At 48.6% G+C, this 18,144-nt stretch overlaps 1 protein-coding gene across 3 annotated transcripts in view; it reads left to right on the forward strand.

The window, feature by feature from the left end:
- Positions 1–18,144, forward strand: part of AGMO (alkylglycerol monooxygenase) — a 347,454-nt gene that overhangs the window by 159,409 nt on the left and 169,901 nt on the right. The window lies entirely within an intron of this gene.

The raw sequence follows: 18,144 nt of genomic DNA on the forward strand, positions 1-18,144 counted from the left end.
TTAGGCCGTAGCTTGCCAGAGCTTCGAACACTTCCACCAGGTGTTTCAGGTGGTCCTCATAAGTCTTAGAATATACGATGACATCGTCCAGGTACAACAGGACCGTCTCGAAGTTTCTGTGGCCCAGACAGCACTCCATTAATCGTTGGAAGGTTCCTGGTGCGTTGCAGAGTCCGAACGGCATGCAGGTAAACTCGCTAAGTCCCATCGGGGTGGTGAATGCGGTCTTCTCCCGGTCCGCCTCTGCTACAGGAACCTGCCAGTACCCACTAGTGAGATCCAAGGTAGAGAAGAAGTTAGCAGATCTTAAAGCAGCCAAAGACTCCTCTATCCTTGGTAAGGGGTACTCATCCTTGTGTGTGATACGGTTGATTTTCCGGTAATCTACACACATCCTCATGGTGTTGTCTTTCTTTTTGACTAAGACTAGTGGAGCTGCCCAGGGGCTACAGCTATCCCTGATCACCCCAGCCTCCTTCATGTCTCTAAGCATCCCCTTGGCGTGTTGGTAGTGTGCAGGGGGTACGGGTCGATACCTCTCTTTTATGGGAGGATGGTCTCCCGTGGGGATGTGGTGTTCTACCCCCTTGACTCGCCCGAAGTCTAACGGGTGTTTACTAAACACTCTCTCGTACTCTTGAACCACCCGATAGACTCCCTGTTTCTGGTGTGAGGGAGTGGAGTCAGTACCCAAATGTAGTTGCTGACACCAGTCCTCCATTGTTTTCTTAGAGCCGTTACCTTCCTCCGGGTGAGATGGAGGCAAGGGTTCCACAGATTGTATAGCATTTTGGTTAATGGAATATAATTTGGCTAGCGTGGCATACCGGGGCAGGTACACTTCCCTCTTCCCGATATTGATTATGCGAACGGGCACCCTCCCATGGCGTACATTAACCACCCCCTGTGCTGTCAAGATGGTGGGCCTACTGTCTGAGTAAACTGGTTCTACCATTGCCTGGTAATCTCTACCTCTCAGACCAATAGCTGCCCGGCACCAAATCATCATTTCACTTTTCGGGGGCATGGCAATAGGGAAAGGGTCACACATTCTCACGCTACCAATCTCACCGCCGGAGAGTTCCACCTGTTGCCGTCGCATCAGTGCCCGGATCTCTTTTTGGAGCACTCGCTGCTCGCCGGAGCTGGCGTTCTTGGCAACCTGCTGTAAAAGGAAAATCACCTCTGCAAGACAATTTTCAATTACATTAGTTCCTAGAGTTATCTTTGGGTGACTCTCGTGTTTGTCAATGTCAACAATGATCAGTCCCTGTGCTGCCAGTTCAACTCTACCAATTTTAATGGTCACCTCTTTAAATCCGATCTGTGGCACGGGCTGACCATTGCTGGCGATGATACTCAAGTCGTCGTCAGGGTAGCGGGTAATATCCGAGTCATTCCAGTACTGCTTGAAGAGCACGTACGGGATGGTGGTGACCTGTGACCCGGTGTCCAGTAGGGCACTCATAGGAATGCCATCCAGTACCACAGGCAAGACTGGACATCCTCCCACATATTTGTCGCGCCAGTTCGATGGGCCTGATGATCTTTTTCCTAGGGGTTGGCCCTCTACCCTAGGTTGTGCCAGTTTAAAGGACAGTACCTTGCCATATGTCCGGGTTGATTACAGCGGTGGCAGATGGGTCGTCCGTCCTCGTTGTATCGGTCGCTGGGTCTTCCTCTGGCCGGTGGGGTCCTCCTTGGTCGACGCCACGGGATGTCCTCCGGTCCGGATGCCAGCTGGATCTTCCCTGGAGTAGAAACCTGTAAAGACTGCACAGTTCGGGTTAGCGCAGCAACGCTTTTAGCTAGCTCTTGGACCTGATGGTGCAGGTCTGGAGCCGGGTCATTGCTCAAAGCCTGCGCATCAGCTCCCACAGGCCCTGCCGACAAGGGCGCCGCCTCCTGGTGGTAAGTGGTAGTGGGGCGTCTGTGGGTCACAACGCCACCTGGTGCCGGTTCTCGGAGCACCCGGATGGCTCTGTCCTTGAACTGTGCAAATCCCAGATGAGGGTCCTGTAAGGCCATTGCCCGCAACTGGGTTCGGTGGGCATTGCAATATAAACCCTCTATAAATTGTTCAGTCAACAGCCTGTCCTCGTCTCCCACGCCGTCAGGGTCGGTCTGCTTAATGGCTCTCAGGGCTTCTTGTAGGTTTAATGCATAGTCCCTTATACTCTCATGTGCCCGCTGTTTGCACCCGTAGAATCTGAGCTTGATCTCGGCTGAGGTGCGGGTATCAAAGGTGTCCCTCAGCCGGGCCAGTATTCCTGCGACAGTCCTCCCCCCAGGTGGCCAGGACTTTACCTCCCTTTGGGCTGCCCCGGTTAATTGGGCCACCAGGATGCTCACTTTTTGCTCTTCTGTAAGGGGGTACACCTGGAAGAGGCTATCCAGCTTTTCTCTAAAGTCATGCAGGGTATGCGATTCCCCTGAGTACTGGGGTAGCCAGGCTGCCCCCGGGATATAGGGCATGGTGAAAGGCATGACCGCAACAGCGGTGGCGCTGGCGGGGGTTGAAGCGGTGAAGCTCTCCTCCGTATCCGACATCCTTCTCCCACCTAGTGGACCGTGGCCTACCTTGCGATGATCCTCTTCCGTAGGCCGCGGCTCCGCAGTGGATCGTCAGGGTTGAGGACCTTCCGTCGCGCTCCTGTGACGTCGGCGTCTGCTGGGCTCCTTCCAGGACCTTACGCAACGTCCGGACGTGAGGCGGGACTTCAGTTCTCGCGCGCTTTCGGAGTCCACGCCCCTCTTCTTCCCGCGCGGCGTCCTCAAGATGGCGTCCAATGGCGGGAAACCTCCACGGATGGCGGGAAGAAGGCCGAAGATGGCGCCGGATGGCGGGAAAACTTCGCGGATGGCGGGAAGAATGTAGAAGATGGTGCCGGATGGCGGGAATCTTCACCACTGGTAAGTTTGAACAGTCTTTTTCAGGCACGCAGTACCCGGTGGTTGCGGGCACGAAATCCTGCCGACTATGCCAAAAGTTGACGTGCCCCTGGGCCTGTGTCGCGCTGCGTTGCGCACGCGGGAGCTTACCCGGAGCCGGATCTCTTAAGGGTTGTAGTCTCGTGGCGGTGATCCGGTCCGTGCCCAGGGAGTCAGACTAAGTGGCGCTGGATTAGCGGTAGATGTTGTACGACTACGCCACCCGTTGAATGCAGCTAAGGAGCTGCTGCTGCAGGGCAGACCGTTGAGGCCGGTGGTAGGATTGTGCAGCGTGATAGTATAACCCCCAACGGGAGGGGTATGGCCTCAGGGCAGCCGACGTGGATGATGGGGGTAGCAGGAGCCACTCAGAGACGGTACGGTGTAGTTCAGGGTCTTTACTGGTGACAACGATAGACCCTCCCGGAGTACTGGCTAGCGATTGGGGCCTGGTCGGTCCTTGAGCAGATGGGATCTCCCCTGGCCAGGCGGAGTTGTAGGCCTCCCAAACTGACTGTACTCTTCTGGCTACCTTGCTAGAGGCGGGTATAAGTAGCCCACGTCCCTGAGTGTACCGTGTGGTGCTCACCCGTATGGCCGGTGACTCGGGGCCTTCTAGTAGCTTCCGCTCCACGACGGCGGTGCTGGTCCCATGCGTGTGACCGTGCCTTCGGGTTTCTTGGCCAGAGGACCTGGAATCCCCTGCCTGACGGATTCTGCTGCTGGGTAGGAGTTAGTCCCCACAGCCTCGGACTCCGGGTCCGGTAAGAAATCTTCTCAGTCAGGGCGAGCTCTGCAGCTGCCAGCCCCTGACTCCTTGTAACACTGCTCCCACAGAGCTCCTGATGTTCTGTTCCTATATTTGCTTCTTTTCTCTGTCTCTACTTCTTCTCTACTCTCTAACCCTGCCTCAGCCCCAGGTTTATATAGGGGAAGTCCTTCCCCTCCCAGGACTGGGCAGGAGGTGTGGCATGCATAGGATTCCTGACCAAGAGACCTCCCACCTGCTCTCAGACATAACATTGCTGTTACTGTGGAAACCAGACCCCTGGGGTGCCACACCTGCATTAGGAGGAACCCAGGGCCAACCGCACCAGCATATGGTCTTACAAGGGGTCTGAGGATCTCATCTCGGTACCTAATGGCAGTCAGGCTACCTCTGCCGAGCACATGGAGGGCTGTGCTGTCCTCCAAAGAAATGCCACCCCACACCATTACTGACCCACTGCCAAACCGGTCATGCTGAAGGATGTTGCAGGCAGCACATCGCTCTCCACGGCGTCTCCAGACTCTGTCACGTCTGTCACATGTGCTCAGTGTGAACCTGCTTTCATCTGTGAAGAGCACAGGGCGCCAGTGGCGACTCTACCAATCTTGGTGTTCTGTTGCAAATGCCAAGCGTCCTGCTCTGTGTTGGGCTGTGAGCACAACCCCCATCTGTGGACGTCGTGCCCTCATACCTCCCTCATGGAGTCAGTTTCTAACTATTTGTGCGGACACATGCACATTTGTGGCCTACTGGAGGTCATTTTGCAGGGCTCTGGCAGTGCTCCTCCTTGCACAAAGGCGGAGGTAGCGGTACTGTTGCTGGGTTGTTGCCCTCCTACGGCCCCCTCCACGTCTCCTGGTGTACTGGCCTGTCTCCTGGTAGCACCTCCAGCCTCTGGACACTATGCTGACAGACACAGCAAACCTTCTTGCCACAGCTCGCATTGATGTGCCATCCTGGATGAGCTGCACTACCTGAGCAACTTCTGTGGGTTGTAGAGTCCGTCTCATGCTACCATGAGTGTGAAAGCACAACGAACATTCAAAAGTGACCAAAACATCAGCCAGAAAGCATTGGTACTGAGATGTGGTCTGTGGTCCCCACCTGCAGAACCACTCCTTTATTGAGGGTGTCTTGATAATTGTCAATAACTTCCATCTATTGTTTATTCCATTTGCACAACAGCATGTGAAATTGATTGTCAATCAGTGTTGCTTCCTAAGTGGACAGTTTGATTTCACAGAAGTTTGATTTACTTGAAGTTATATTCTGTTGTTTAAGTGTTTCCTTTATTTTTTGAGCAGTGTATGTATTTATATATATATGCCAACAGTGTACAGTGTATGTATATATATATATATATATGTATATATACAGTATATATGTATGTATACATATATATATATATATATATATATATATATATATACAGTGGGGAAAATAGTATTTAGTCAGCCACCAATTGTGCAAGTTCTCCCACTTAAAAGGATGAGAGAGGCATGTAATGGACATCATAGGTCGACCTCAACTATGAGAGACAAAATGCGAAAACAAATCCTGAAAATCACCTTGTCTGATTTGGAAAGAATTTTTTTTCAAATTTTGGTAGAAAATAAGTATTTAGTCAATTACAAAAGTTCATCTCAATACTTTGTTATATATCCTTTGTTGGCAATGACAGAGGTCAAACGTTTTCTGTAAGTCTTGACAAGGTTGGCACACACTGTTGCTGGTATGTTGGCCCATTCCTCCATGCAGATCTCCTCTAGAGCACTGATGTTTTGGGGCTGTCACTGGGCAACACGGACTTTCAACTCCCTCCAAAGGTTTTCTATAGGGTTTAGATCTGGAGACTGGCTAGGCCACTCCAGGACCTTGAAATACTTCTTATGAAGACACTCCTTCGTTGCCCTGGCTGTGTGCTTGGGATCATTGTCATGCTGAAAGACCCAGCCACGTTTCATCTTCAATGCTCTTACTGATGGAAGGAGGTTTGCACTCAAAATCTCACGATACATGGCCCCAGTCATTCTTTCATGTACACGGATCAGTCGTCCTGGTCCCTTGGCAGAGAAACAGCCCCAAAGCATGATGTTGCCACCCCCATGCTTCACAGTAGGTATGGTGTTGTTTGGATGCAACTCAGCATTATTTCTCCTCCAAACATGACGAGTTGTGTTTCTACCAAACGGTTCTACTTTGGTTTCATCTGACCATATGACATTCTCCCAATACTCTTCTGGATCATCCAAATGCTCTCTAGCAAACTTCAGATGGGCCCGGACATGTAATGGCTTAAGCAGGGGGACACGTCTGGCACTGCAGGATCTGAGTCCCTGGCGGCGTAGTGTGTTACTGATCGTAGCCTGGGTAATGTTGGTCCCAGCTCTCTGCAGGTCATTCACTAGGTCCCTGTGTGGTTCTGGGATTTTTTCTCACTGTTCTTGAGATCATTTTGACTCCACGGGGTGATATCTTGTGTGGAGCCCCGGATCCAGGGAGATTATCAGTGGTCTTGTATGTCTTCCATTTTCTAATTATTGCTCCCACAGTTGATTTCTTCACACCAAGCTGTTTGCCTCTTGCAGATTCAGTCTTCCCAGCCTGGTGCAGGGCTACAATTTTGTTTCTGGTGTTCTTCGACAGCTCTTTGGTCTTCACCATAGTGGAGTTTGGAGTGTGACTGTTTGAGGTTGCGGACAGGTGTCTTTTATACTGATAACAAGTTCAAACAGGTGCCAGTACTACAGGTAATGAGTGGAGGACAGAGGAGCCTCTTAACCCTTTTATCCCCGAGGGTGGTTTGCACGTTAATGACCGGGCCAATTTTTACAATTCTGACCACTGTCACTTTATGAGGTAATTACTCTGGAACGCTTCAACAGATTGCCCTGATTCTGAGAAAGTTTTTTCATGACACATTGTACTTCATGATTGTGGTAAAATTTCTTCGGCATCACTTGTGTTTATTTGTGAAAAAAATGGAAATTTGGCGAAAATTTTGAAAATTTTGCAATTTTCAAAATTTGAATTTTTATGCCCTTAAATCAGAGAGATATGTCACACAAAAGAGTTAATAAATAACATTTCCCACATGTCTACTTTACATCAGCACAATTTTGGAACCAAAATTTATTATTGTTAGGGAGCTATAAGGGTTAAAAGTTGACCAGCGATTTCTCATTTTTCCAACAAAATTTACAAAACCATTTTTTTAGGGACCACATCACATTTGAAGTCACTTTGAGAGGTCTTTATGACAGAAAATACCCAAAAGTGATACCATTCTAAAAACTGCACCCCTCAAGGTGCTCAAAACCACATTCAAGAACTTTATTAACCCTTCAGGTGCTTCACAGGAATTTTTGGAATGTGGAAGAAAGAAATGAACATTTAACTTTTTTCACAAAAATGTTACTTTAGACCCAATTTTTTTTATTTTCGCAGGGGTAACAAGAAAAAATGGACCCCAAAATTTGTTGTGCAATTTCCCCTGGGCATGCAGATACCCCATATGTGGGGAAAAAACACTGTTTGGGCACACGGCAGGGCTCGGAAGGGAAGGAGCGCCATTTGACTTTTTGATTGTAAAATTTGCTTGAATAATTAGCGGACGCCATGTTGCATTTGGAGAGCCCCTGATGTGCCTAAACAGTGGAAACCCCCCACAAGTGACCCCATTTTGGAAACTAGACCCCCCAAGGCACCTATCTAGATGCATAGTGAGAACTTGAAACCCGTAGGTGCTTCACAAATTGATTTGTAAAAATGAAAAAGTATTTTTTTTTCCACTTTTTCATTTTTACGAATCAATTTGTGAAGCACCTGAGGGTTCCAAGTGCTCACTATGCATCTAGATAGGTGCCTTTGGGGGTCTAGTTTCCAAAATGGGGTCACTTGTGGGGGAGCTCCAATGTTTAGGCACACAGGGGCTCTCCAAACGCAATATGGTGTCCGCTAACAAATTGAATGGAAAATCGGCTCAAATTGTTAGCGGACACCATGTTGCGTTTGGAGAAGCCGCGGCAGACAGCGCTGGAGGCCGGAAGAGGAGGTGAGTATATCGATCACCTCCCCTTGCCACTTCGATCGCAGCATTGCGGGGGTTGCGGGACCGCTCCCTGCATATAGTACCGGGTGTCAGCTGTGACAATCAGCTGACACCCGGCGGCGATCGCGCCCGCACAGCCTGTGTGCGCGCGCGATCGCGATGACGTACTAATACGGGTCAGGCTCTTAAAGCCCAGGGCACTGACGCGTATTAATACGTCATGGGCTGTAAAGGGGTTAAAGAAGAAGTTACAGGTCTGTGAGAGACAGAAATCTTGCTTGTTTGTAATTGACCAAATACTTATTTTCCACCAATATTTGAATAAAAATTTCTTTCCAAATCAGACAATGTGATTTTCAGGATTTGTTTTCTCATTTTGTCTCTCATAGTTGAGGTCGACCTATGATGTTAATTACAGACCTCTCCCATCTTTTTAAGTGGGAGAACTTGCACAATTGGTGGCTGACTAAATACTTTTTTTCCCACACTATATACAATACAGACCAAAAGTTTGGACACACCTTCTCATTTAAAGATTTTTCTGTATTTTCATGACTATGAAAATTGTACATTCACACTGAAGGCATCAAAACTATGAATTACCACATGTGGAATTATATACTTAACAAAAAAGTGTGAAACAACTGAAAATATGTCTTATATTCTAGGTTCTTCAAAGTAGCCACCTTTTGCTTTGATGACTGCTTTGCACACTCTTGGCATTCTCATAGTTTTGATGCCTTCAGTGTGAATGTACAATTTTCAAAGTCATGAAAATACAGAAAAATCTTTAAATAATAATAAATGAGATGGTGTGTCCAAACTTTTGGTCTGTACTATATATATACTAGCTATTGAACCCATTCTACGCCCGGGTGGCGAGAATTTTTATTGGTATATGGTCTCCCATGCTGGTATGTGCTTCCCCACTCCTGGTATTTGTGCTGCCCCCACCCTGTCCCCACCATCCTATCATGGTATGCATGGCACCCCTCATCCCCATCCTGGTATGCATGGCACCCCTCACCCCCAATCCTGGTATGCATGGCACCCCTCACCACTAATCCTGGTATGCATGGCACCCCTCACCACTAATACTAGTATGCATGGAACCCCTCATCCCCATCCTGGTATGCATGGCACCTCTCACCCCCAATCCTGGTATGCATGGCACCCCTCACCCCCAATCCTGGTATGCATGGCACCCCTCATCCCCAATCCTGGTATGCGTGGCACCCCTCATCCCCAATCCTGGTATGTGTGGTACTCCTCGTCCCTATCCTAGTATGCATGGTACCCCATCCCTCATCCCTATCCTGGTATGTATGGTATCCCTCATTCTGGTATGCATGGGCCCCTCATCCAAATCCTGGTATGCATGGCCCCTCATCCCTATCCTGGTATGCATGGCACCCCAAATCCCCAGTCCCGCTATGCATGGCACCCCTCATCCCCAATCCTGGTATGCATGGCACCCCTCATCCCCAATCCTGGTATGCATGGCACCCCTCATCCCCCATCCTGGTATGCATGGCACCCCTCATGCCCAATCCTGGTATGCATGGCACCCCTCATGCCCAATCCCGGTATGCATGGCACCCCTCATCCCCAATCCCCGTATGCATGGCACCCCTCATCCGCAATCCTGGTATGCATGGAACCCCTCATCCCCAATCCTGGTATGCATGGTCCCTCATCCCCTATCCTGGTATGCATGGCTCCCTCATCCCCAATCCTGGTATGCATGGCTCCCTCATCCCCAATCCTGGTATGCATGGCTCCCTCATCCCCAATCCCTGGTATGCATGGCTCCCTCATCCCCAATCCTGGTATGCATGGCACCCCTCATCCCCAATCCTGGTATGTATGATACCCCTCATCCCTAATCCTGGTATGTATGATACCCCTCATCCCTAATCCTGGTATGCATGATACCCCTCATCCCCAATCCTGGTATGCCTGGCTCCCTCATCCCCAATCCTGGTATGCATGGCACCCCTCATCCCCAATCCTGGTATGCATGGTATGCATGGCACCCCTCATCCCCAATCCTGGTATGCATGGCACCCCTCATCCCCATTCCTGGTATGCATGGCACCCCTCATCCCCAATCCTAGTATGCATGGCACCCCTCATCCCCAATCCTGGTATGCATGGCTCCCTCATCCCCAATCCTGGTATGCATGGCTCCCTCATCCCCAATCCTGGTATGCATGGCTCCCTCATCCCCAATCCTGGTATGCATGGCACCCCTCATCCCCAATCCTGGTATGTATGATACCCCTCATCCCCAATCCCGGTATGCATGATACCCCTCATCCCCAATCCCAGTATGCATGGCTCCCTCACCCCCATCCTAGTGTGCATGGCACCCCTCATCCCTATCCTGGTATGCATGGGCCCCTCATCCCCAATCCTGCTTTACATGGCACTCCTCATGCCTATCCTGGTATGCATGGTCCCCTCATCCCCAATCCTGGTATACATGGTACCCCTCATCCCTATCCTGGCATACAAGGTACCCCTCATCCCTATCCTGGTATGTATGGCACCCCTCATCCCAATTCCGGTATGTATGGCCTCCTCATCCCAGAAACCTGGTATGCATGGCACCCAATCCCTCATCCTAGTATGCATGGCACCCAATCCCTCATCCTAGTATGCATGGCACCCCTCATCCTTATCCTGGTATGCATGGTCCCCTCACCCTGCAATCCTGGTATGCATGGTCCCCTCACCCCCCAATCCTTGTATGCATGGTCCCTTCACCCACCAATCCTGGTATGTGTTGCCCCCTCACCCTCCAATCCTGGTATGTGTGGTCCCCTCACCCCCCAATCCTGGTATGTGTGGCCCCCTCATCCCAAATCCTGGTATGTGTGGGTATGTGTGGTCCCCTCACCCCCCAATCCTGGTATGTGTGGCCCCCTCATCCCCAATCCTGGTATGTGTGGCCCCCTCATCCCTTTCACGCTGCACACATACAAAAAAAATAAACAGTTATACTCACCTTTCTTCTCTGTGCTCCAGCGATGCTACATCCTGTTCTGCCGGAGGCCGGGGGAGGAGTGCAGCGCCGGAGCACCGCGCTGTCCGGCGCCATTTTGCTTTAGACACACTGTAAATGTGTCTTCAGTAAAATGGCGCCGGATAGCGCTATCCTCATACGCCGATCCGACGCCTCACTCCTGCCCGGGCTCCGGTGAAGAGAGGCGCCGCAGCAACACTCCTCCTGGTCAGGTAAGTATGTAAGTATGGCGCCTTAGATCGCGGTATGCGTTCAGTGTCTATAGAGGCTTCAGACAGAGACACACATCCCCGGTTATATTATAGATTAACTGAAGACTAAGACAGGGACTTATTGGAAGGCAAATGCCCCTCAGTCTCTACCAGCTAAGGACTAACTCACTCTCTCCAAAAAGCTCAACTACTAGTCTCTGAAGCTCAAATTGGAAACCCAGAGCCTGATCATTCTATGCGGTGTATTGCAGTGATATATGAGCACAGTATAGCAGTATTATTAGGGCACAATAGTGATTTATTATTATGGTAATATTTAGTCCTACATTTTTTAAACTTTTTCAAAATTCTTTGGTTGAAAATTGGTTCCATTTTTATAAAATAAGCAGTGGACATCCATATACTTTTTGACCTGAGTTCTCCACCGACCTCATTTTATTTTTGTGTTGCCACTGATACCACATCAGTAGCCATTTGTGTAAAAATGACAAACACCTAGATATGCAAATTGTCTCTCCAGAGAGGAAGAGGACTAGTATGCTAGTGCCACCTATAGGAAGTAGCAATCCTAAAAGTCAATATCGACTCTCTATCGAGCCAGAGGAGCATTGCTGCTTAAAAGTCTCCTCACCTTTGCATGTCAGGCTTGACATGTCACTCTCCTAAATACAAAGGCAAAGTAATAATACTTTTCAGTAATCCTTTTTTTGGTTTCTATGTTTTCACCTAACTCATCTTATTAAATTGCTTTTCAACTGTGAGATGAATTTTAGAGTTGAACAAAAAAAATTAGCAGGACTCCAGTTCAGTGGCCACGACAGTCGTTGCATGGCTGCCGAGCCAAAGCCCTGCAAACTCTCTCCTATCTGCGGGCATCCCTGGCGCCTCTTCTGATTAGTCTGCCTGACATCATGAGTATGTCATGACACAGCGGTGACGTTGTGCCAGACCAACTAATCGGAAGAGGAGAACTGGCAGGTAGGAGGAGGACTACCGGCGTGGCTGCTGAACCACGGAGGGTCCTACAAATTGTATTGCTCAACTCCAGCGAGTTCCCATTTTTGAATGGCCTTGTTGCAGATCTACCGACCGCCTGCGAATTTACTGACAGTCTGAATTATGTAGATTTTTGTTCAGGGTCCAAATTAAAAAAAAATTAATGCATCTATGAAATTTGATTTCCAAAATTGACCATAAAAATGAGATAGGACCTAATCCGAGGTACAGCAAGGCTGTACATAGCCGGAGAGTGCGGTTTTATGGTTGTCCTTGCGACATTAAAGCAGCTGTGGAGGTCGCCCCTCCAACAACCCCCCAAAACCCCAACCCCGGATCACGGAGCTATTCATCAATAGCTGCTGCTTGTTTGTAATGTTCGCTTGCTGTTCTCTGTGTATATAAGATGATGGCCGATCCTAATTAACCATTCAGGACTCTCAGATGAGTTCCATGTTGTGTCTATTCATCACCTTCCTCCTTGATTACAGCTCTGGATGAAATACTTACTCACTGCCTTGTAAAACGCCTCATTTGCTACAGGGAATGTGTTGAGCTGCGACTCATGCTGAGCCGCCTGGTGTTTATAAACATTTATTGGCTGAAATTTTATGTCCTTTTTATACTTTTTTATATTATGTTAACACGAAGATATATTTTTCTAAGACATTTCAAGGATTAAGAAGATTCATAACCTGTAAAAGAGCTTCAATAGACATAACAATAATCTAAATAAAAACTTCAGTCCCTGTGTATATAAATTGCATCACTTACTTTATACTGATTCTGAGTCACATCGATTATTACACCCCAGAGCTGCAATCTCTACTGTGTACATACATTACATTACTGATCCTGTGTTACATCCTGTATTATACTCCAGAGCTGCACTCACTATTCTGCTGGTGCAGTCACTGTGTACATACATTACATTACTGATCCTGTACTGATCCTGCGTTACATCCTGTATTATACCCCAGAGCTGCACTCACTATTCTGCTGGTGCAGTCACTGTGTACATACATTACATTACTGATCCTGAGTTACATCCTGTATTATACTCCACAGCTGCACTCACTATTCTGCTGGTGCAGTCACTGTGTACATACATTACATTACTGATCCTGAGTTACATCCTATATTATACTCCAGAGCTGCACTCACTATTCTGCTGGTGCAGTCACTGTGTACATACATTACATGAGCTACATCCTGTATTATACTCCAGAGCTGCACTCACTATTCTGCTGGTGCAGTCACTGTGTACATACATTACATTACTGATCCTGTACTGATCCTGAGTTACGTCCTGTATTATACTCCAGAACTGCACTTACTATTCTGCTGGTGCAGTCACTGTGTACATACATTACATTACTGATCCTGTACTGATCCTGAGTTACATCCAGTATTATACACCAGAGCTGCACTCACTATTCTGCTGGTGCAGTCACTGTGTACATACATTACATTACTGATCCTGTACTGATCCTGAGTTACACCCTGCATTATACTCCAGAGCTGCACTCACTATTCTGCTGGTGCAGTCACTGTGTACATGCATTACTAATCCTGTACTGATCCTGAGTTACCTCCTGTATTATACTCCAGAGCTGCACTCACTATTCTGCTTGGTGCAGTCACTGTGTACATACATTACATTACTGATCCTGAGTTACCTCCTGTATTATACTCCAGAGCTGCACTCACTATTCTGCTGGTGCAGTCACTGTGTACATACATTACTGATCCTGAGTTACATCCTGTATTATACTCCAGAGCTGCACTCACTATTCTGCTGGTGCAGTCACTGTGTACATACATTACATTACTGATCCTGTGTTACCTCCTGTATTATACTCCAGAGCTGCACTCACTATTCTGCTGGTGCAGTCCCTGTGCACATACATTACATTACTGATCCTGTACTGATTCTGAGTTACATCCTGTATTATGCTCCAGAGCTGCACTCACTTTTCTGCTGGTGCAGTCACTGTGTACATACATTACATTACTGATCCTGTACTGATTCTGAGTTACATCCTGTATTATTCTCCAGAGCTGCACTCAATGTGCTGCTGGTGCAGTCACTGTGTACATATGTAGCGCCCCGAGGGTTCGGCCGCTACAGGGGTATTGCACCTCTGCCAGAGGTGTGATATTCCACTCCCGGGTAAGGATGGAGTATGGACCAGGACTCAGTTAGCTGCATACAGCACACACACCCCATTTCCGAGGGACAGCTCAACGGTGCTCCCACTAGACAGAAGTGCAGGCACGACCGACTATGTCCCTGTCTGGAGTGGGGAGGGGGGTGGAGCACCCAGTGCTGTAGGGGCAGATATGGGTTGGTTCCTGAGCGTAGGTAGGAGCCCATTGGTTGCTAGTCACCTGGGCTCATGATCAGAGGGAGGTATAAAAGGTGGGCACCATCTTGGATCTAGGTTCTGTCCAGAGAGGAGAAGACAGGGAGTAGAGGCTCTGTAGGAGCTCTACTCCAGGAGGGCCTAGTGAGAGGCCGAGGAGGAGGTGAAGGGGAGCTGAGATTGCGTCTCATCCCAGCTCCAAGAGAAAGGAACAGAAAGGAACAGGAAGGAACAGAAAAGGAGAAGAAGAGACAGAGAAACAGAAGGGCTCAGGAACAAGAAGGTGGAAGGGACCCTAAGAACCCACGAGAATCCAGGGTGAAGGGTCAGGCAGATTTAGGGTACCGGATTCCAATTTGGTGGAGGAGAAACTACCCTCAGCCAAAGACCGGTCGTCGTGATCATTTATTGGTGCGACACCTCATCAAACCTGCTAGGAAGGCACCATATAGGACAGCGGAGGATGGGGCCCACGTTTAACCGCACAAGTCCGCGGTAGCTGGACAAAAGTGGGTCACTGGTGAGGCAGGCCAGAGAAAGGACAAAAGGGGGTCCTGAGCCATACTTCTGAACTGCCTGGGAGTTGACCGAGCGCCACACCTGGTGGACGCAGCACGGCTCGGGCGGTCACTACCGGTGCCGAAGTGACCCGGAGCACATGAACTGTGAGTAAAGACCCTGGACTGTAACTTGTTGTCTGTGTGCTCCTTCGCGCCTCCAGCACTACCGGTATTGGGACTCTCACCACCATCACTCCCACCATCCATTATACTGCCCTGGGGCCGCACTCTTCCCGTGGGGAGTCACACCATCCCAGCTGCACACATCATCAGCCCCAGCAGACAGCCTTGCAGCGGCGGTTCCTAATAACCGCAATCCACGGGTGGCGTAGTCGGACATTATCTAAAACACCTGAAAGACTACCACTGGTCTGACCACCCTGAGCCATGGGACCGGGTCGCCACTACTACCCCCATCGTCTCCTTATTGCCCGGTTCCGAGTGCCCCACGGCCCAGGGGGTGAGTCACATACATTACATTACTGATCTTGAGTTATATCCTGTATTATACTCCAGAGCCGCACTCACTATTCTGCTGGTGCAGTCACTGTGTACATACATTACATTACTGATCCTGATTTACCTCCTGTATTATACTCCAGAGCTGCACTCACTATTCTGCTGGTGCAGTCACTCTGTACATACATTACATTACTGATCCTGTACTTATCCTGAGTTACATCCTGTATTATACTTCAGAGCTGCACCCACTATTCTGTTGGTGCAGTCATTGGGTACATACATTACATTACTGATCCTGAGTTACATCCTGTATTATACTCCAGAGCTGCACTCACTATTCTGCTGGTGCAGTCACTGTGTACATACATTACATTACTGATCCTGAGCTACATCCTGTGTTATACTCCAGAGCTGCACTCACTATTCTGCTGGTGCAGTCACTGTGTACATACATTACATTACTGATCCTGAGTTACATCCTGTATTATACTCCAGAGCTGCACTCATTATTCTGCTGGTGCAGTCACTGTATACATACATTACATTACTGATCCTGAGTTACATCCTGTATTATACCCCAGAGCTGCACTCACTATTCTGCTGGTGCAGTCACTGTGTACATACATTACATTACTGATCCTGTACTAATCCTGAGTTACATCCTATATTATACTCCAGAGCTGCACTCACTATTCTGCTGGTGCAGTTGTAAGGGGGAAGACCGGAGTGTAAGTACTTTCAGAGCAAGGGATCCGGAACTGCCTGGGCCGTGCCTCTGGTTGCAGGGGGAAGACAGACTGCGAGCACAGGAGTCAGGTGACTTGGAAGCTAGGGGCGTGTCCAGAGGGAGAACTGGGAGGTCAGGTGACCGGGAGACTGGTGGCGTGAGTACAGAGAGGAAGAGACGAGGACGTTTGGGCAGGAAAGGGAGAGCAGTGTGAGAGGGTCCAGGTTCCTGGCTCCAGGACTGGGAGCAAGAGCCGAGTGCAGTGGACCGGAGGAGTCAAGCCGACTAGAGAAGAGATGCAGGGTCGGTGGCACGGCACGTGAGGTGCCGTGTTATGGACTAGGGGCTCAGCGGGTAAAACCGGAGACTGCCCACTGCCGTCAGAAGATGGAGCATTGTTTGGGTGGGGAAGCCTGAAGAAATCAACACCGGCATCAGCTGACAACTGCCTTGTGGAGGAAAAGAGTCAGCTAAGTGTAAAAACTGTCGTTTACAACCGGTTTGACTCTGCCATATCTAGTTAAACTGTGAACTGTCAGTTAAAGACTTTTACCTGCTACTTTCCTTGTTTTCCCCCATATTTTCCCCTGTTACTCCCTGCATGGAGATTGACCCTGTTATTATAAACTTCCCCTGTTTAGTAACCCTGTATTGGCTGCTCTGTGTTTCTGTGTTTCTGTGTCGCTGCATCTAAAGTACCCGTGTTACACAGTCACTGTGTACATACATTTCACTACTGATCCTGAGTTACCTCCTGTATTACACTCCAGAGCTGCACTCACTATTCTGCTGGTGCAGTCACTGTGCACATACATTACATTACTGAGCCTGTAATGATCCTGAATTATATCCTGTATTATACTCCAGAGCTGCACTCACTATTCTGCTGGTGCAGTCACTGTGTACATACATTTCACTACTGATCCTGAGTTACCTCCTGTATTACACTCCAGAGCTGCACTCACTATTCTGCTGGTGCAGTCACTGTGCACATACATTACATTACTGAGCCTGTAATGATCCTGAGTTACATCCTGTATTATACTCCAGAGCTGCGCTCACTATTCTGCTGGTGCAGTCACTGTGTACATACATTACATTACTGATTCTGAGTTACATCCTGTATTATACCCCAGAGCTGCGCTCACTATTCTGCTGGTGCAGTCACTGTGTACATACATTACAGATCCTGAGTTACATCCTGTATTATACTCCAGAGCTGCACTCACTATTCTGCTGGTGCAGTCACTGTGTACATAAATTACATTACTTATCCTGAGTTACATCCTGTATTATTCCCCAGAGCTGCACTCACTATTCTGCTGGTGCAGTCACTGTGTACATACATTACATTACTGATCATGAGTTACATCCTGTATTATACTCCAGAGCTGAACTCACTATTCTGCTGGTGCAGTCACTGTGTACATACATTACATTACTTATCCTGAGTTACATCCTGTATTATACTCCAGAGCTGCACTCACTATTCTGCTGGTGCAGTCACTGTGTACATACATTACATTACTGATCCTGAGTTACATCCTGTATTATACTCCAGAGCTGCACTCACTATTCTGCTGGTGCAGTCACTGTGTACGTACATTACATTACTGATCCTGTACTGATCCTGAGTTACATCCTGTATTATACTCCAGAGCTGCACTCACTATTCTGCTGGTGCAGTCACTGTGTACATACATTACATTACTGATCCTGAGTTACATCCTGTATTATACTCCAGAGCTGCACTCACTATTCTGCTGGTGCAGTCACTGTGTACATACATTACATTACTGATCCTGAGTTACATCCTGTATTATACTCCAGAGCTGCACTCACTATTCTGCTGGTGCAGTCACTGTGTACATACATTATATTACTGTTCCTGAGTTATATCCTGTATTATACTCCAGAGCTGCACTCACTATTCTGCTGGTGCAGTCACTGTGTACATACATTACATTACTGATCCTGAGTTGCATCCTGTATTATACTCCAGAGCTGCACTCACTATTCTGCTGGTGCAGTCACTGTGTACA

Source organism: Phyllobates terribilis, unplaced genomic scaffold (genome assembly GCF_046119375.1).
Source record: "Phyllobates terribilis strain yellow unplaced genomic scaffold, ASM4611937v1 Scaffold_4__5_contigs__length_816908805, whole genome shotgun sequence".
Taxonomy (NCBI): Eukaryota; Metazoa; Chordata; class Amphibia; order Anura; family Dendrobatidae; genus Phyllobates; species Phyllobates terribilis.